Source organism: Coregonus lavaretus (assembly GCF_964263955.1).
Source record: "Coregonus lavaretus genome assembly, chromosome: 8".
Classification (NCBI taxonomy): Eukaryota; Metazoa; Chordata; class Actinopteri; order Salmoniformes; family Salmonidae; genus Coregonus; species Coregonus lavaretus.
In genome coordinates, this window is record NC_139995.1 from 50,860,012 (window position 1) to 50,880,924 (window position 20,913).

At 49.4% G+C, this 20,913-nt stretch overlaps 1 pseudogene across 1 annotated transcript in view; it reads right to left on the reverse strand.

Moving 5' to 3' along the window:
• Nucleotides 1-20,913, reverse strand: part of LOC311133511 (plexin-B1-like) — a 147,738-nt pseudogene that overhangs the window by 19,883 nt on the left and 106,942 nt on the right. Inside the window, exons 10-28 of the transcript XR_014615395.1 lie at nt 18,673-18,781; nt 17,193-18,140; nt 16,598-16,732; nt 16,347-16,469; nt 16,004-16,097; nt 14,673-14,839; nt 14,244-14,395; nt 13,902-14,144; nt 13,534-13,710; nt 12,636-12,861; nt 11,923-12,168; nt 11,248-11,433; nt 10,655-10,803; nt 10,468-10,568; nt 2,922-3,139; nt 1,997-2,175; nt 1,831-1,897; nt 800-946; nt 231-396 (exon numbers count right to left, since the gene is read on the reverse strand). The product of XR_014615395.1 is annotated as a plexin-B1-like (transcript). The remainder of the gene's footprint in view (nt 1-230; nt 397-799; nt 947-1,830; nt 1,898-1,996; nt 2,176-2,921; nt 3,140-10,467; nt 10,569-10,654; nt 10,804-11,247; nt 11,434-11,922; nt 12,169-12,635; nt 12,862-13,533; nt 13,711-13,901; nt 14,145-14,243; nt 14,396-14,672; nt 14,840-16,003; nt 16,098-16,346; nt 16,470-16,597; nt 16,733-17,192; nt 18,141-18,672; nt 18,782-20,913) is intronic.

The window sequence follows — 20,913 nt, forward strand, 5'->3', positions numbered from 1 at the left end:
ATCCACGGAGACTCTGTGCCACAAAATGAGTGACAAAATATTACAAAACCTGGCCAGATCATTTCAAGTCATCAGTCTCAAGTCAAAGCCGAGTCTTGAGGCTCCAAGTCCAAGTCAAGTCTCAAGTTATTTTATATCAAGTCGAGTCTCAAGTCATCAAATTTGTGACTCGAGTCCACAACTCTGCATCTTCCTGTGTGTGTGTGTGTGTGTGTGTGTGTGTTCCTCACCCAGGTCCAGAGAGTCTGTGTGTGGCCGGTGGGAGAAGGAGGTGCCCTTGTAGACCTGGTCCAGGAGTTTCTCCTTCACCTGGGTGATGGTGTCTATATCCAGCACCTTGGAGGGAAGCAGCTGCGTCTCATTCACCCCCCCCCCCTGCATCAACACGTTCAGGGTCTGGGGGGGGGGGGGGGTACGAGAGAATGAGCTTTCAATCACTCACAAAACACACTTTCTTGGATGTATTTTATTTTTCCAATGTTTATATTCGTCTTTAGATCTATTTATCTTATCTCAGGTTTTTCACTGAAGAAAGAAAAGAGTGTGTTTGTGTGTGTGGTTAGACTGAGTGCACATGTGTGCCTTTCGTGAAACAACACTGCCACTTTTCCCCTTTACTAGCACTGACTTTGCTGATAGCTACTTTATTGAGGAAAAATGTACTTACTGTGACTGAGATATGCGGTTGTCCCACCTAGCTATCTTAAGGTGAGTGCACTAACTGTCGGTCTGAATGTGTGTGTGTTTTTGTGTGTCCGTATGAGTGTGTGTCTGAATGCCTGAGTGTGTGTATCCTCACCAGGGTCTTGTACTCAACGTCCTCTCGGAGCAGACGGTTGTCGTTGAGCGTGTATTTGGCCTTGCCCGTCACCGCGTCCACCGGCCCCTTGTCCACCTGATGCTTGATAGCCCTGAACAACATGTAGAGAGACTCGCCTGCAGAGTCCTGGAGAGAGGGGGAGACAACAACAGTTAGCATCATGCTAGCAAAACAGGTACACAATTAGCATCATGCTAACAAATGTAGGTAAACAGTTAGCATCATGATAACCAATCCGGTAAACAATTAGCATCATGCTAACAATCATTGTCCTGGGAAAGACGAGGTTACACGACATTTACCAACATGCTAAAAATGAATTCCTCCATTTCCACCGCTAATGAATGTTAATGCTAGTAGGCATTTTGACCCAGGTAAGATATATTTAGCCAAGTCTGCTTAAAACTGGCATGGATAATGTAGCCAAGATTCACAAGCATGGAATAAAGCCTTGGCCCAGTTGGAATTCTTTGAAAGTGCATCCTTCCTTCTTTGACGTCATTACTGATTAGAAATGACTGGACAGGTGAAAGCCATGTGGTGGAGTCCTTTCATTTCTGTCTAAACAGTGATTACTTCAAGGAAGTACTCATTACTGACGCGACTCATGTAGAACACAGAGAGGGAGAGCGGTGACACACTGGTCAGGAAAATACTCTATTGTAAATGCAATATTCGCGCAGAAATGGGTTGAGCTTTGATTGGTTCTCGCAAACGTTTTTTTATTTCCTTTAGAGCTCACTTTGTTTGGATGTGAAAATCCAACAGTTGTATTGGAAGGGGCGGTTCTCAGGGGCTGTTTTTGGTTGTACATGTGGGTGTTTGAGTGAGAAATACACAGAGGAGAACCAAATCAGTAAACAAGAACAGCCCCATTCATTAATTGACGCTTCGTGCCTTCAACATCAAGGAACCTTTCCAGACTCTGAAGTCAGGAAGACTGAGTTTGGCGTTTGCCAGACTAATCATTTCCTCCTCTGTGTAGAAGTAATTCCTGTGGACCGACTCACCCTGAGGAAAGCATAGAGGCAGATGGACATCCAGTTGGTCAGCAGCTTCTCCACCACTGTCTCCGTTCTGCAAAGTAAAAAATCAGTTACACGTATTCTCTCTCCCACACACACACCCTGACCTGCACACCCCCACACACACCCTCTCCATCCCTTCCTATCTTACCTCCGGAGCATGAGTTTGGGGTTCTTGACCACGTACTGCTCCACCAGGTCGTTGAGCAGGGTCTTGAGGATGTCGGTGAAGTACTCCAGTTTACCATGCAGTGCCACCGTCAGGAGAGAGGCCACGTAGGCCCGGTCCCTTGGCGAGAACGTCCGCTGGCTCTCCAGAGTATGGATGAACTGGTACGGAGGAGAAAGAGGAGGGAGAGGAACGACAGTGAGAAAAAATAAAAAGGTAGCGGCTAAATATCTCTCCCATGATATTTCTACCCCAGGGGAGGCTGGTGTAGTGAAGAAGAGGATGGTTCTCCTCTGTAATTTCAGTAACAAACAAAAAAACGTATTTAGGAATCCCCCTTGTTATAAAACTATACCTCTGTTATAGGCTACCACTACACAGCTCAAAACCATAGAAATAGACTCCATAGAAAGGCCTTGGGACCTTTGACCCTGGCAATTTGACTGGTAAACTCATGGGTACATCTGCGATGGCTGACTGGTATTATGATGAGATCTGACACTGGATTGCCATGGTACAATATAATATTAACTGATATGGCTCATGCAATGCAATGTATTTTTTGTAATGTCAGTTGAGTTGACTCAACAAATCACAGCACAGATTGATGGGAACATTTCCTGCTTTTACTTCCTGCTTTGCTCCTATGGGTACACCAGTCCACCCATTATGCCACCATTGACTTGAATTGGGAGGCCTTTTCTATGGATTCTGTTTCTATGGTTCGAACCCTGATTTTAGTATTGCCAGGTGAGGTCGGCTACAAATATTCTTCATTGCAGTCATTGCAGTCTCACATTGCTTGCTTTCCTTCAAAACCACTTGTCTAAAACAAACCTTCAAGAGTCCAATAACATGGTAAGAATCAATCCAGTTCTTTCACCAATCATCATCACTGTCCCCCTACCTTGGTAAGGAACAGTTTGCTGTTGAGCAAGTTAGAGAGCTGCACCAGGCCCTGCTCCACCGTGGCCCGTCGACACTCCTGCACGTCCAGATCCCTCCGCAGGGGTGACTCGCGGTGGCCCGGGAAGAAGATCCGCTCTGCATAGCGCCGGTAGTCCAGGAAGGGGATGCCCGAGCCCACCAGGTCACTGGACATGTCCATCATCTCCATCATCAGGTCTAGGGGGGCGGGGTCAGGAGTTCAAAGGTTAAAGCGGTGTGACCTTGCTCGGAACATGTGCCAATCGAAAAAGGGGTGAGTTTTATTTGTTTTGTTTATTTGGATCCCCATTAGTTTTTGCAAGCTTCGTAAAACAACAGGTGTTCCCAACAATGGAGAGAGAAAAATAGAAAAAGAATAGAAAGATAATAACAGGAGGAATAAATACAACAATAAATAAATAAACAGGAATAAATACAAGAGCAGCTACTTCCTGTGGTCCACAAAAAATAAATCATGACAAGTAAAGCACTGATAGACAAAGACAGTCACACAAATTAAAAATACAACGATATTCAAACAATACAACTAAAAACTAATACAAATAATACAACAAAAAAGAATGTGTGTGTTAGGGTGTGTCTGTGTGTGTGTGTGTTTGTGTGTGTCCAATCACAGTCCCCGCCATTCCAGTGAATGTCATGAGCCTCTCACTCCACCGGGTTACCACCTTAATTTTCTTCCACTCTGCTCACCACTCTCTCTACTCAGCCTAACTAGCTCCACCTGTCCCTGCTCTGCTCTGCTCTAATTACTCTGCCAGCTGCGCTGCATTACCCACTACCTCTCCCAGTATTTAAAGCCCTGTCTTTCAGCTCTCCTTTGTCAGATCGTCTGCAAAGCTCACACCCGGAACCTGTTTGCTCGCGCTTCTGGCTCACCCTGGTTTTGTGACCCCGGACCTGCCTGATTTTTGGATACTCTTCTGCCCCAGGAGATCCAGACCTGCTTTCTGCCATAACGACTCCTGACTACTCTTCATTCCCGGTAACTCTGACCAGCCTTCTGCCTTGCTACTACGTATTTTGGATTTCCCTTGAACTGTACTGCTGCCTTGTTTCATTCCGCCCTGTTGTGTCTGTGTCTCCCCCCCCCAGGACTTCTGGACCACCCACCACCGGTTTCATAGGACGCATCGCTGCCACTGGGGGGGGCACAGACCCAGCATATTGGACGGGATCCCTGTTACCCCTGGAGCCTTCATTCACTCCCTACTTCCCTTTTCCCTTAAGTTTTAATAAACTTTCTGGTGTGACGCAATTGTGGTCCTCTGGTCGTCTGTCTGAATCGTGACAGTACGATCTGACCATTATGGACTCAGCGCACACTTCCCCCGACATGGAAACCGACGAGCAGGAGCAGCAGTTCCAGCAGCAGCAACAACAACTCGCCATGATCATTCAACTCCTCACCAACCTTACCCCAGCCAGTCTGCCCACCAGCCCTGCCTCCGAGTTACCTGCCCCGGTCATTGCAGCCGCTGCTCCGGAACCCAAGATCGGAAACCCCGAGCGGTTCAACGGCGATTCAACCCAGGTCCGGCCATTCCTGACTAGCTGCCGACTTCAGTTCTCCTTGCAGCCAAGGACCTTCGCCACGGAGGGGGCTAAAGTTGGGTATGCCATCACTCACCTGACGGGCCGAGCTCGACTCTGGGGAACAGCAGAGTTCGAACGTCAAACCCCCGCATGTGCAATCTTCGACCTGTTTGCTGAGGAGATGCTGAAGGTGTTTGACCTGGATTCACCAACCGCAGAGGCGTCTCGTGAACTGTTCAGTATTCGACAAGGCAGACGTACAGTCGCAGACCATTCCATCGACTTCCGAACCCTGGCTAGACGAAGTTCTTGGAACACACCATCGTTGGTGGACGCGTTCTTCCATAGTTTGGCTGACTATATCAAGGACGAGTTGGTCTCCCATGAACTGCCTTCCACTCTTGATGAAGCCATCGCACTGACTGTCAGGATCGACAGAAGGATACAGACCCGTCGTCGTGAGAGGGGGCGCCAAGGTCCACCTACTACCGGCATTCGGAGAGATCCGACTGGGCTCCTGTCATCTACTGCCACTCACCCAGGTCAGCTTGATCAGTCTGAGCCTATGGAGATTGGGCGAGCCTCTCTCACTCCTGCAGAGCGCCAGCGCCGCTTCACCTCAAACCTCTGCCTCTATTGTGGAGGTGATGGACATCGTGTGGTAACCTGCCCTTTAAAGGGCCGAAGCTCACCGGGCATAGGGGGAGTCCGGTTGAGTTCAATGACCATCCAGTCCTCCGACCGCAAACCCCTGCTGCAAGTTCACCTCCGCCTCTCTGATTCAACTCACACCCTGGCTGCTCTGGTGGATTCTGGCGCCGAAGCCAACATAATGGACATCAAGCTGGCACGCCAACTGGGACTGGAGAACCTCCGTTTGACACCTCCTATTCCTGCCCGGGCACTGGACGGACACTTACTCGGATCGGTCACTCATGTCACGGCCCCGGTCTCGATGGGTCTGTCCGGAAACCATCAAGAAACTATCCAGTTTCACCTGCTCCCCTCTCCAGGCCAACCCCTCATCCTGGGTTACCCATGGCTCCGCCGGCACAACCCTCAGCTCGACTGGGTGACCGGGGTGATCAGGGAGTGGGGAGAGGACTGCCACCGAACCTGCCTGCTTGCTGCCGCACTACCCCCTCGGCCAGTACCTACTAACTCCGCTCCTGACCTCTCCAATGTCCCAGAATGCTACCATGGTCTCAGAGAAGTGTTTAACAAAGCAAGAGCCACATCTCTGCCCCCTCACCGACCGTACGACTGTGCCATCGACCTCCTCCCTGGAACAGCCCCTCCAAAGGGCCGTCTTTATTCGTTGTCTGCTCCTGAAAGAAAGTCCATGGAGGACTACATCAATGGCTCTCTGTCCGCAGGATTAATCCGTTCATCTTCATCTCCTGCTGGTGCTGGCTTCTTCTTTGTGGGGAAGAAGGACGGATCTCTTCGCCCCTGCATCGACTACAGGGGACTCAACGACATCACAGTGAAGAACCGTTACCCTCTGCCTCTGCTCACCTCTGCTTTTGAGTTGCTCCAGGGAGCCACTGTTTTTACCAAGTTGGATCTCAGAAACGCTTACCACCTAGTGCGGATCCGGGAGGGAGATGAATGGAAAACCGCATTCAATACACCAACAGGCCACTACGAGTATCTGGTTATGCCTTTTGGCCTCACCAATGCTCCTGCTGTGTTCCAGGCTCTAGTGAATGATGTACTGCGGGACATGTTAAACAAGTTTGTCTTCGTTTACCTGGATGACATCTTAATCTACTCCAGAAACCTGTCTGAACACACCCGCCATGTCCAGCAAGTCCTTCATCGTCTTCTGGAGAATTCCCTCTACGCCAAGGCAGAGAAATGTGAGTTTCACGTCAAGACAGTGGCCTTCCTGGGGTACATAGTGGCAGAGGGAAGTATCCAAATGGATCCTGCCAAAGTATCAGCAGTCACTTCATGGCCAGTTCCGGAGAACAGAAAGAAGCTGCAACAGTTTCTGGGGTTTGCTAACTTCTATAGAAAGTTTATCCGGAACTACAGTACCGTTGCTGCCCCTCTCACTGCTCTTACCAGCACCAAGCAACCCTTCACCTGGACCCCAGCAGCCGACAAAGCCTTCAGTACCCTCAAGGTGAGGTTCACCTCCGCTCCCATCCTCCAGATGCCTGATGTGGACCGGCAATTCATTGTGGAGGTGGACGCCTCGGATGTGGGAGTTGGTGCTGTGATTTCTCAGTGGGCTGCGGAGGATAGGAAGCTCCATCCCTGTGCCTTTTTCTCACGTCGGTTGTCCCCCTCTGAGTGCAATTACGACATAGGGAACCGTGAGCTGTTGGCTGTGAAGCTTGCCTTGGAGGAGTGGCGTCACTGGCTGGAGGGGTCCACCATTCCATTTCTCGTTTGGACCGATCATAAGAACTTGGAGTACATCCGCACGGCCAAACGGTTGAACTCCAGGCAGTCCCGCTGGGCCCTGTTCTTCACCAGGTTTAATTTCACTCTGTCATACCGGCCTGGATCACGCAACACCAAGCCAGACGCCCTCTCCCGTCAATTCCAGAAGGATGACACCCCCTCCAAGGACCCTGTGTCGATTCTGCCAAGTCCCTGCATCGTAGCAGCTCTGACCTGGGCTGTTGAGGAACAGGTGCTGGAAGCTCTCCGTAACCAGCCAGGTCCCAGCACTTGCCCAGCTGACCGCCTTTTTGTCCCCGAAAACCTGAGGTCCCAGGTCGTTCAGTGGGGACATGACTCCCGCCTAGCTTGTCACCCTGGCTCCACCCGCACTTACAACCTGCTCGCCCAGAGGTTCTGGTGGTCCTCTCTGAGAAAGGATGTACGGGAATTCGTCCAAGCCTGCCCCATCTGCAACCAACACAAGTCGTCCTGCCAGCCCCCAGCCGGATTGCTGCAGCCCCTGCCTGTGCCCAGACGTCCCTGGTCTCACATCGCCCTTGACTTTGTCACGGGGCTGCCCCCTTCAAGTGGCATGACCGTCATTCTCACCATAGTTGACCGTTTCAGCAAGATGGCACACTTCATTCCCCTCCCCAAGCTCCCAACCGCCAAGGAGACCGCCCAGGTGGTCCTGGAACACGTCTTCCGGATCCACGGACTGCCAAAGGATGTAGTTTCTGACCGTGGTCCACAATTCTCCTCCGCTTTTTGGAAGGAGTTCTGTCACCTGCTGGGAGCCACAGTCAGTCTGACTTCCGGATTCCATCCCCAATCCAATGGGCAGTCAGAGCGGGCAAATCAGGAGCTCGAGAAGGCACTGCGATGCATGACTTCACGCAACCCCCACTCCTGGTCGCAGCAATTGACATGGGTGGAGTACGCACACAATTATCTGACCTGCTCTGCCATCGGTATGTCCCCTTTCCAATGTGTTTATGGATACCAGCCTCCTCTATTTGCCAGCCAGGAAGAGGAGGTTACTTGCCCATCTGCACTTGCTTTTGCCCGTCGATGTCGCCGCACCTGGTCACAAGCCCGAGCCACACTCCTCAGATCCGTTGCCAGCTACACTACCGGGGCCAACCGTCGGAGAATTCCTGCTCCCACCTACCATGTTGGTCAAAGGGTGTGGTTGTCATCGAAGAACCTGCCACTCAGGGTGGAGTCGCAGAAGCTGGCACCTCGGTTCATTGGCCCATTCCCTATCATAAGAGTGATTAGCCCAACTGCTGTCCGGCTCCAACTGCCTAATTCCCTGAGGGTGCACCCCACTTTCCATGTGTCTAAGATTAAGCCCATCCATGAGAGTCCGCTGGTCCCTGCTGCGCCTTGTCCTCCTCCTCCACGGCTCGTCGATGGTGGTCTGGTTTACACCGTCCGCCGCCTGCTTCGGTCCAGACGGAGGGGTAGGGGTCTCCAGTACCTCATTGACTGGGAGGGCTATGGACCTGAGGAAAGGACCTGGGTGCCAGCTAGTCGGATTGTGGATAGGACTCTCATCACCGCCTTCCACCAACGGCATCCTGATCAACCTGCAATCCGTAGGGGCCGCCCCAGAGGGGTCCCTAACCGTCCTGCCCGCTCGGCTTCCTGTCCTGTGCCTGATCCTGTCTCGGGACCTGTTCCATCTCCCGACCACGGCCCTCCGGCTTCCTCCGAGGATGAGGACGTTCACTCGGACCGTTCGGAGGAGTTCTAGCCCTCCTCCGGCTCCCCTCCTCCCGCCCGGCGTGGTGTTGCTCTTGGGACTTCTGGGGCCGTCCCTTGGGGGGGGGGTTCTGTCATGAGCCTCTCACTCCACCGGGTTACCACCTTAATTTTCTTCCACTCTGCTCACCACTCTCTCTACTCAGCCTAACTAGCTCCACCTGTCCCTGCTCTGCTCTGCTCTAATTACTCTGCCAGCTGCGCTGCATTACCCACTACCTCTCCCAGTATTTAAAGCCCTGTCTTTCAGCTCTCCTTTGTCAGATCGTCTGCAAAGCTCACACCCGGAACCTGTTTGCTCGCGCTTCTGGCTCACCCTGGTTTTGTGACCCCGGACCTGCCTGATTTTTGGATACTCTTCTGCCCCAGGAGATCCAGACCTGCTTTCTGCCATAACGACTCCTGACTACTCTTCATTCCCGGTAACTCTGACCAGCCTTCTGCCTTGCTACTACGTATTTTGGATTTCCCTTGAACTGTACTGCTGCCTTGTTTCATTCCGCCCTGTTGTGTCTGTGTCTCCCCCCCCCAGGACTTCTGGACCACCCACCACCGGTTTCATAGGACGCATCGCTGCCACTGGGGGGGGCACAGACCCAGCATATTGGACGGGATCCCTGTTACCCCTGGAGCCTTCATTCACTCCCTACTTCCCTTTTCCCTTAAGTTTTAATAAACTTTCTGGTGTGACGCAATTGTGGTCCTCTGGTCGTCTGTCTGAATCGTGACAGTGAAAGTCAGTGGAGAAAAGAGGCCCTTTAAAAAGGCTATACGGAACTTTTGGAATGAAGCCAAAAGGGTCAGCTAAATGAACAGATATATTGTCCAGAAGTTACCTCATTGGACAGAAAGGGGCACACCTCCCCACAACCATGAGAAACTTCCCTCAGGGAGCTCGACTCATGGTTTTTAATGTTGTCAATGTCATTGTACAGCCAAGTTTCCACACTTTGGTGTGGACAATAAAGTTTATTCTAGTCCGACTGAACTGGTCTGTTGACGTTGAAACTAGATGCTGAGAATTGTGTTATTGCTTCAAAAGCGATGAATGTTGACATTGGGCGAGGAGTGGGGCCAAAATTAAACTTGTTATTGTCAGAAGCCCACTGAGTGGAATTTGGAGACATTTCATACGTACAGGGGGATTATTTGATGAGATCCTTTTATAAAGAAAGTTAAAAACAAGGATAAATAAACACACAGGGGGTTCTCAAGCATCTCATTTTTCAATTTTTCCTAGCTTCTATCGAGTTCTATCGGGGTACACACACTGAAAGGATTGGATATTCTATCGGGATTCACACACTGAAAGGATTGGATAGGTGAGAAATATAGAAAGAGCCTGCTACTCTCCTATTGGGGGGTTAGTAATATATTGAAATGTCTCTCTTCCCATGTCTCTTCCTCTCTCATTTCATATCTCTCTGTCTCATTTGGAGAGATTAAGGTGTGTTAGTGCTGGGCTGGAACAAAAGCCTGTACACTGCCGCCCTCCAGGACCAGAAGTGCCCAACCACTATTCTATTTAGACTGTCTGCTGTGGTGTGTGACTGAATTGGGAACTCTTTCTCGCAGCAGTATCCCCAACTCTTTCTTGTCACTTCTCTTACCCTATACCACAGTCTCTCTCTATATCCCTCTGTCCCTCTGACCCTGCCTGTGGGGGAGAAGGTTAGTGCATAGAAATATATTGCATCTACTTGTACCTCCTAGTTATGGGAACCCTCAATATGGCCATTGACTTGAATGGGGATGCTGGTTCTAGTAATTATAGTTCTATGGGTTAGTTAGTGTTGGGGTCTGACCTGTGAACTCCTTCTTGCAGCGGTCTCTCACGCTGGTCTCCAGGTTCTCCAGTTGGATCTGAACCTTCTTGTAGTCCCTCAGAGCCTGCTTACTCTTCCTCCTGTTAACACACGCACATTAGAACTGGACTCACATCCCAAGATACATAAGGTTCACGTAAACAAATACTTGCGCACACACACATACCTGTAGATGAGCACTATGATGAGGACGATGAGGGCTAGGATGGAGGACCCCACGCCCACCCCTACCTGGGCCTCCAGGGGGAAGGTGGACAGGCTGAGGGTGTCGTACTGCACCCTGCCCAGGGAGAAGTTCAGGTTGCCCATGTGGACCTGGAACACACACAGACAAATCTGCTATGGCGCTAGACTGTACAAACTGGGGTTAGGGTTAGTTTGGGTTAAGCTTAGTTAGCCTCAAATGGGGTGAGGGAGCCAATTGAGATGTGTCAACCGTGCTTTATCAGAAAACCTTACTGTTGACTCAGTCCTTCCCCCACTTTCCTTTCCTCAATGTCTCTCTCTCAAAGCGCATTGGAGGATGAGGTCCGAGGGAGGGACCTTGGACCCTCTCCTCCAATGTGCTTTGAGAGAGAAGTGAGAAACGGAGGAAACAAGGACAGGGGAAGCACGGATTTGACAACTAATAACGTTTTTAGACACAGCCCTATTGTGTTGGAATGAATGCTCTTATCTATCTTGTGTACTGTAATGTGTATTTTTGTCTTTGGGACAGTGCGTATTGGAACGGAACTGCAGAGGCGGAGGTGGTCTCACAGTGAACTCGGGCAGCGTGTCGGCACCCTCGCGTTTCCTTCCGCCGTTGGGGGGTCCCGGGAAGGGCTGTTGAGGTGGCGGCTCGCAGTACAGGTGGTTCCTGGTCAGGGTCTTCACGGCACACACCCCCTCCCCGACCAGCACCACCACCTCCTCTTTAGAGATGGCCAGGTCCAAGTTCTCACCCTGGGGGGGGGGGGGGGGGGGACGGACATAGAAAGACATAAGCGGAGTATGAGATGAGAGGGAGGAGAGGGAGAACTAGAGAGAGGGAGAGAATATATTACCACACTGAGCATCATGCTTGAATCAAAGCGTCTGCATTCCTTGCCTTTTCTTTGGAACATTCCTCTTTTTTCCCAACGTGCAGGTCTATCTCACATGGGAGTCTAGCCTTCTACTAAATTCCAGACAGGCGGATAGAATGAAAGCGTTTCATTTCCGACTGCAACTTTCGGCTGCAAGGCCTTCCAGTTGAGTGGAAAGTCTTGCAGTAAAAAATAAAAAATAAAACATACTTTCCATTCTATCCCCTTGCCTTGGCTTTATAGTAGTAGTTAGCGGGTAATGCTAACCTCCAGCTGTCAACTATACATGCTGTTAGATTGAAGCTGGCTAGCCTCCAGCAGCTTATTTAACAAGTTGAGAGAGTAGCAGCTAGTGGCTAATGCTAACCTCCAGCTGAATAAAGCTTCCTGGGTTGTAGCGGTAGGGCTTGAGGGGCTCCTGCTGGTTGAGCGGGTGCAGCACGGGATTAGGCTCGTAGCTGAAGGCCCCCTGGGGGCTGACGGCGCCAAACGGGAAGTGCAGGTTGTCCAGGAGGAAGGCCACATCCACCCGCGAGCCCCACACAGAAGACTCCACTGCCGGGCTCCGGCACAGGATCAGAATGGACGAGTTGACCTCGCAACGTTCCATGTACTGGTGGGGGAGATAGAGAAAAGGGGGAGGGGTAAATCAAGCCATCAATCAACTGTATTTATAAAGCACTTTTTACATCAGCAGTTGTCACAAAGTACTATTCAATAACCCAAGATGGAGGGCAGTGGGGGAGAAAGAGATGGAGAGGTGAGGGAGGGGAGAGGTGAGGGAGAGGAAGAGGTGAGGGAGGGGAAGAGGTGAGGGAGGGAGAAAGAGAGTAAGGAATTTCATTGAGTACGAAAAAAGTATGAAATGTATGCACTCACTACTGTAAGTCGCTCTGGATAAAAGCGTCTGGTAAATGACTAAAAAGTAAAATGTAAAATTTTTGTAATGAAAGCCTGAGACATAGTCACAATATTATTTCTTAGAATAGACTTTCATCTCCGAAATACAGGAGAAAGATGAATGACATCTTTACAGTCTGTCCACCCTCTCTCACGCACGCACTCTCCCTATCCACACACCTGTATGATGGAGCAGACGGGGTCCCCAGGGCAGTTGGGCTCCGGTATGATCCTGCGATGCCTCCACATCACCTTGTCCTCCGTCTCATGCTCCCTTTCTCCTCCACTCCTCCTCCTCCTCCTCCTCCTCTGGGGGATGGACTCCCAGGGGTACACAGTGACCAACATCCTAGGTTCCTGTACCACATCTAGGTTGTGACCCGACACGAAGACTAGACGGCCACCGCTATACAGAGAGAGGGGAAGAAATGTGTCACAAACCCATAGAAATACAATTACTAGAACGAACAGGTTGTGGCCCAACACAAAGACCAGACACCCACCTCGACACACACAGAGAGGCATGAGATGTGTCACAACACTGGCGTTCTGAAATATACAATTTCTATGTATGAGTGGGGCCAGGGACACTGAATTTAGGCTTAGAAATCCTTCTTTAACCTGTGTCCTCCCCTTAATCTACACTGATTGAAGTGTATTTAACAAGTGACATCAATAAGGGATCATAGATTTCACCTGGATTCACCTGGTCAGTCTATATCATGGAAAGAGCAGGTGTCCTTAATGTTTTGTCCACTCAGTGTACCATTTCTATGTATGAGTGGGGCCAGGGACCAGACAGACACTGCTACACACAGATAAGGAGGACAGTGTGTCATCATAAACATAGAAATTGAACTACTAGAATGGTCATGCCCATTCAAGTTAATGTTCTGTGATGGTCAGACTTGCGGCCATATTGAGTGTCCACACAAGTGTTCCAGTCCAGTGCTGTCAAGTCCACTCAACTTCAGATATTTTTTTTCAAGAAGTTCCCTTAAGCGAAGTTCACTTAAACCAACTTCAGTTCACTTCAAATGACACATCTATAGATCTGTAACGGAGGTCACACACACACCTGAGGAAGCTCTTGGCGGGCGCGGCCTGGGTGATGTTGGGGTTGGGGGTGAAGCGGTAGGCCGACTCGTGAAGGTGGCGCTGGCTGTTGCCATAGCGAAGCGTCACGCGGTGATCGCCTGTCCTGTTGCTGCTGCCTGTCACACACACCACACTGTCCTCCTGGGCCTCTGATAAACTGGGGAGCAGACAAGAGGAGGAGAGAAGATGAGGTGGGAGGAGAGAAGAGGAGGGAGGAGGAGGAAGAGGGAGAGTAGAGAACAGGGAAGTACAGCACAGTGAATAGGATAATGTATCTGTGTGTCTCTCTTTATGTGCGTCTGTCTAAAATAATGTGTGTGTTCATGAGTATGTTTCACAATCACTCACATGACACATGGCACTCCTCCCACGGTGACAGTGATGTCAGAGGAGCGTCCCGTGAGCAGGTTCCTCCCAGTGATGGTCAGGGACGTGCCCCCTGCCTTGGGACCCCTCTTGGGGGACACCTCCATCACAAACGGGTCCTGGTAGCTGAACCTCTGGCTGGAGAGGCCAAACTCTCCCCCGCTCACTTCTACTGACACCTGGCCCGTCTTCTCTCCCCCGCTGGCTTTGGTCTTACACACAATCCTACAGAAGGACATAGCAATCTCACACAGAAGTAGTAATCACACACACACGTCAACTCCCCCTACCTAACACAGGGACGCACACCCTCACAGTCCATACCTGGAGGAGACCTCGTAGAGGTGGGGGGTGACAGAGCAGGAAACCCCGGCCACAGTGACAGAGTGCAGGATGTCCTCAGCCTTCTGGCCCAAGTTGGACCCTGAGATGGTCAGCACTGTTCCCCCCTCCACCAGACCAGACAGGGGCTCAATCTAACACAGAAGCATAAAACACATGTTAGAACTGATTCTTTCTCCTCCTCAACAATAAGACTAGAACAGTAATTCCAGAGTTATATCTCTATAAATGACTCTGGTTAATTCCATTAAGTTAAGCCATAAACATTCTAGTGAACATAAACTAAGCGAATTGCATTGTTTTCAACCTAACTGTGTTTAAGTTAGTTTCATAATGACTCTATAATCACATCTGTCACACTTATGTCATTACGACACTATGCAAGTGTTGAGTGTTAAAAAGTGTACTCACGGCATGGATGACGGGGGCGGGGCAGGTCTGTTCGATGGGCTCACTGCAGGAGTCTCCGTAGAGACAGGTGGACTGGTCCCCTCCGCACCACACACAGCCGTACTTCTGGTCCGCCGTGTGACACCGGCTACAGTCAGAACGCCCCACCGAACAGTTGTACAGAGTAACTAGGAGGGACAGAGAGAGAGAGTTATAGAGACTGTGAGAGAGATAACGTGAATTAGAGTTTACATTATGTTGAATGAGTGTAGATTTAAACATTAAGCAACAATAATACAGCCATTAAGAGACAGAGATAGTACATTCATTGAGAGAGAGAGAGAGATCTAATACAGTCATTGATAGAGTACAGTCATTGAGAGAGAGAGAGAGAGAGAGAGAGAGAGAGAGAGAGAGAGAGAGAGAGAGAGAGAGAGAGAGAGAGAGAGAGAGAGAGAGAGAGAGAGAGAGAGAGAGAGAGAGGGTGATAGATAATACAGTCATTGAGAGAGAGAGAGAGATAAGTCATTGAGATAGAGAGAGATAATAGTAATTGAGAGAGAGAGAGAGATAATACAGTGATTGTGAGAGAGAGAGAGAGAGAGAGAGAGAGAGAGAGAGAGAGAGAGAGAGAGAGAGAGAGGGTGATAGATAATACAGTCATTGAGAGAGAGAGAGAGATAAGTCATTGAGATAGAGAGAGATAATAGTAATTGAGAGAGAGAGAGAGAGAGATAATACAGTGATTGTGAGAGAGAGAGAGAGAGAGAGAGAGAGGAGAGAGAGAGAGAGGGTGATAGATAATACAGTAATTGAGAGAGAGAGAGAGATAAGTCATTGAGATAGAGAGAGATAATAGTAATTGAGAGAGAGAGAGAGATAATACAGTGATTGTGAGAGAGAGAGAGAGAGAGAGAGGAGAGAGAGAGAGAGAGAGAGAGGGTGATAGATAATACAGTAATTGAGAGAGAGAGAGAGATAAGTCATTGAGATAGAGAGAGATAATAGTAATTGAGAGAGAGAGAGAGAGAGAGAGAGAGAGAGAGAGAGAGAGAGAGAGAGAGAGAGAGAGAGAGAGAGAGAGAGAGAGAGAGAGAGAGAGAGAGAGAGAGAGAGAGCTTGTACAAAACAGAATGCACTGCGTGTAAACAAGTCACACTCGAGCTACCCGCGTCCTTGGGGAAGGGAGTGAAAACTGAAAACGTGAGAACATTCTCTTGGGACCATTTGCCATATGTCTGATTCAGAAGCATAAAAGAAAACATTTAAAAACAATGTTATGGCCGAGAGCAACAACACAGCTGTCTGGGCTGGCAGCATCTGTTCCCCAGCACTATGGGTCTGGGGCTCACCATACAGGTCGTGAGAGCTGTCCACGTGGAAGGTGTCCCGCCTCTTCACGTACACCATGGCGTTGTACTCATCCACTGGAGCAGAGTAGGAATACTGCGGCGAGAAGTAGAGTTGTTAAAGTTTCCACAGAAACTGAGTGCTAAAGTTTCCACAGAAACTTCAGTTTAGTGCTAACGTTTCCACAGAAACTTCAATTGAGTACTAAAGTTTCCACAGAAACTTCAATTGAGTACTAAAGTTTCCACAGTAACTTCAATTGTGTACTAAAGTTTCCACAGAAACTTCAATTGAGTACTTAAGTTTTCACAGAAACTGTCAATGAGTAGAATGGAATAGTCTGACCTGGTGCAGCTGACAGGTGATGTCAAAGAGAGACGGGTTAATCTCATCCATTTCCACATAGGCGTCTACCACCACCGTCCGCCCCTCGATCACCAACACACATTCGTAGTCCAGGTCTTTGTCCTGCACACACACACATTGAACCAGGTTACAACAGAATCAAATACATTGTTTTTCTTTATAGTTCATGAATCTTGCAAATGCAGTTGCCCTCGACCCTAGTGGTGTGTTTGTGTGTGACTGAGTGTTACCTGGTACAGGTGGAGGTTTCGGGCGAGTAGTGTGATCTTCCTCGCCACTCTGACTGGTAACAGAGGCGAACCCCGGACCTTCTCCACACAGGGGCAAGCAGACGAGCCCCAACTCACATAGGAGCCCTCGTCCCCCTACACTCCCCACATACACAGCACTGTTAGATAAATACACGTACACATTCAGAAGGACACACACTCCAACCAACACAAGGTATCGCAATTTTCTGTTTATCTCGTCAACCCATAAACAATTGACTGTTATATATAATAAGGAGGTTCTAAGCTTCTTGATGTAATACTAACTGTTAAAATGGCCTATCAAATAATAAAACGTATGAAAACATTCACGAAAAAACAACTGCTCCAGCTTGTGCTGTCTCAGCCATTTTTTCGGATCGATTTCCAAAAGCAGAAGCAACGTCAAACATGCCAACAACAACAACAAAAGCAAAACACGGTGAGGAATAGCAAGGGGATAAGGGAAGAGCTGGGATTCTGACAATTGGTGATAGAAGTGGGATTCTAGAACTGTGTCCAGTTAAGAGCTGGGAGCACGGTGGCCGTTGAAGCTCTGGACGAATTTCTAACTCACCGGCAGGAAAGCGTCGGATGAGTCATACTGGTAGTCCAGCTCTGAGTTGGCATCCAGGAGCTGGGGGTAGGCCGATGCCGAAAGGAAGAGGTCAGCGGCCTCTCCGTCCCCTGAGAGCACGCTGGCAGCCGAAAACGTGGTGGTGTCGTTCTCCGCCTCCACTTCCTCCCTGGGCCAGAGAAGCACTTCCGGCTCGGCACCCTGGCCCTCGGCATCGGTGGGGGGGAGGTGGTCTAGCGGGAGCGGGGAGGGGGCCTCTGTCAGGTCCAGGTGGAAGGTGAGCTCTGAGTCGGCCGGTTCCCCCAGGGGGAATGGGGTCGGGAGAGGGTAGCTGACAGGTGTGGGCTGGACCTCCATGGGGGGCTCCGCCAGACTCAGAGCCTCGTCCAGTTCCTGAGGGGAGGATGCGGTGACCACTTCCAATGGGGATGTCTCGGGCGGAAACGCCAGGGGGATTAGGGTGGCAAGACCATCGGATGGCTGCCCGTCTTCGGTCATAACCGTCGCCACCTCAGTTTCCGCGGCAAGCTCCACGTCGCCAGGGGTAACCACGGGGCCTACAGTTTCACTTTCAGTTTCAGCCTCTGCAGCGAGCTCTTCTGCGGTTGTTTGCTCTTCTTCCTCACTGGTGGTGGTCTCAGGCATGGGCGGTGTAGCTTCGGCTAACGTTGTAGGGGGAAGAGTGGTGGGGGCCTCGGTCGGCATAGCAGTGGTGGGTGGTGTAGTCGGCTCCGGGGTGGTGATTGTAGGCAGGGTTGTCGTAGGTTCCTGGACGGTAGCTATGGTGTTAGGGGCTTTGGTTGTTGTAGTCGTGGCGATAGTTGTGGTAAATGTAGTTGTTGGGGGTGCTGTTGTTGTTGTAGTTGTTGGGGCCACTGTTGTGGATGGGGAAGTCGTTGTTATAGTAACGGCTTTGGTTGTGGGTGGAGCCGGGGTGGGGAGTTTGAACTGGGTGGTGGAAGGGTGGGAGTGGGGGCGTAAAGGGGGAGAGGGTGAGACAGAAATAAACAAACAAACGACTAAAGAAAACTGATAAAATAAACAAACTCATAAATTGACTGAAAATCTGATGTGAAACATGTATCCTATATGTTTCCAGTATTACCATCAATGATGACAACTCATGCACTTGGTTGGCGACACAGGCAAAATGGAGATGACCATTAGTTATATTGGATGTTTGTTTGTTTTGGGACATGAGGTGCAGTGAGAATAAGTGTCTGGTTATTAATGTCTCCCAACATTCTGTGTTGTCCGCGTTAGAGACGCTTTCACTCAACCATCTACAATGGATTGGCCCCAAACAGCCTAGACTTACCATGCCACTGTACACTAGGGTGCAATAGGTGGACCAAACTCTACAACCAACGATATAGCGAGTGTGGGCAGCATTCCTCTCTTTTCTTCTGTCTTGGCCTCACGTGCAACATGCTTTTTGATCTCTAGCTAACTGACCGTTGTCGCAGTGTGTGTGACTTACGTGTTCGTTATAGATGATAACCCCCTCGTCACAGGCGGGCTTGTGGGTACAGGTGTGCTGGTGGACACACCAGTTGCAGCCCCAGCGACTCAACACGCAACCACGGCAACTAGAGGAGGAGAAATAGAGGGAGGGGGTTAGAAAAAGAGAGAGGGGGCGGGGGGATTGGGATACAAGAGATAGGGAAAGAGAGGAGGGGAGAGAAAGAAAGGGAGAGTGTATTGAAAGAAAGAGAAAGGGTGTTAGAATATAAAATGAAAGAAAGGAGATGAGAGAGAGAGAGAGAGAGAGAGAGAGAGAGAGAGAGAGAGAGAGAGAGAGAGAGAAATGGGAGGAGGGGGAGAGGGAGAGCAAGCTTGGTGCACAGGGTGATCCAATTGCTGGCAATCTAGGGCCAGTGGTAAAAAAGGGGTCATGTAATTGAATCTAGCGGCGGGTTCCTTATTGAAGTGCTCTGAACAAGGTTGAAAAGGAGAAGAGTAGGGTAATTGAGTGAGTGCATGTGCTAACACAATAGAGATGTCGCTGCCCATGCAATCACAGTCTTTTGTGGTTAAGTGTGCCCTCTATGCATCTCTATGGCTAACACAGCCAAATGGATGCAGTTAATAAAGGCATTACTAGACATTATAGCTTGACAAGGCACTCCTATGGCCAGATATTCCACTTCTGACACCATCTGTATCCCATGTATCACTCATTCTAGTTTTGCACCAGTGTAAAGTTTGCAACTGTCACTAGCAATAATACAACATACAGTGGGGGAAAAAAGTATTTAGTCAGCCATCAATTGTGCAAGTTCTCCCACTTAAAAAGATGAGAGAGGCCTTTAATTTTCATCATAGGTACACGTCAACTATGACAGACAAAATGAGATTTTTTTTCTCCAGAAAATCCCATTGTAGGATTTTTTTATGAATTTATTTGCAAATTATGGTGGAAAATAAGTATTTGGTCACCTACAAACAAGCATGATTTCTGGCTCTCACAGACCTGTAACTTCTTCTTTAAGAGGCTCCTCTGTCCTCCACTCGTTACCTGCATTAATGGCACCTGTTTGAACTTGTTATCAGTATAAAATACACCTGTACACAACCTCAAACAGTCACACTCCAAACTCCACTATGGCCAAGACCAAAGAGCTGTCAAAGGACACCAGAAACAAAATTGTAGACCTGCACCAGGCTGGGAAGACTGAATCTGCAATAGGTAAGCAGCTTGGTTTGAAGAAATCAACCGTGGGAGCAATTATTAGGAAATGGAAGACATACAAGACCACTGATAATCTCCCTCGATCTGGGGCTCCACGCAAGATCTCACCCCGTGGGGTCAAAATGATCACAAGAACGGTGAGCAAAAATCCCAGAACCACACGGGGGGACCTAGTGAAGGCCTGCAGAGAGCTGGGACCTAAGTAACAAAGCCTACCATCAGTAACACACTATGCCGCCAGGGACTCAAATCCTGCAGTGCCAGACATGTCCCCCTGCTTAAGCCAGTACATGTCCAGGCCCGTCTGAAGTTTGCTAGAGTGCATTTGGATGATCCAGAAGAGGATTGGGAGAATGTCATATGGTCAGATGAAACCAAAATATAACATTTTGATAAAAACTCAACTCGTCGTGTTTGGAGGACAAAGAATGCTGAGTTGCATCCAAAGAACACCATACCTACTGTGAAGCATGGGGGTAGAAACATCATGCTTTGGGGCTGTTTTTCTGCAAAGGGACCAGGACGACTGATCCGTGTAAAGGAAAGAATGAATGGGGCCATGTATCGTGAGATTTTGAGTGAAAACCTCCTTTCATCAGCAAGGGCATTGAAGATGAAACGTGGCTGGGTCTTTCAGCATGACAATGATCCCAAACACACCGCCCGGGCAACGAAGGAGTGGCTTCGTAAGAAGCATTTCAAGGTCCTGGAGTGGCCTAGCCAGTCTCCAGATCTCAACCCCATAGAAAATCTTTGGAGGGAGTTGAAAGTCTGTGTTGCCCAGAGACAGCCCCAAAACATCACTGCTCTAGAGGAGATCTGCATGGAGGAATGGGCCAAAATACCAGCAACAGTGTGTGAAAACCTTGTGAAGACTTACAGAAAACGTTTGACCTGTGTCATTGCCAACAAAGGGTATATAACAAAGTATTGAGAAACTTTTGTTATTGACCAAATACTTATTTTCCACCATAATTTGCAAATAAATTCATTACAAATCCTACAATGCGATTTTCTGGATTGTTTTTC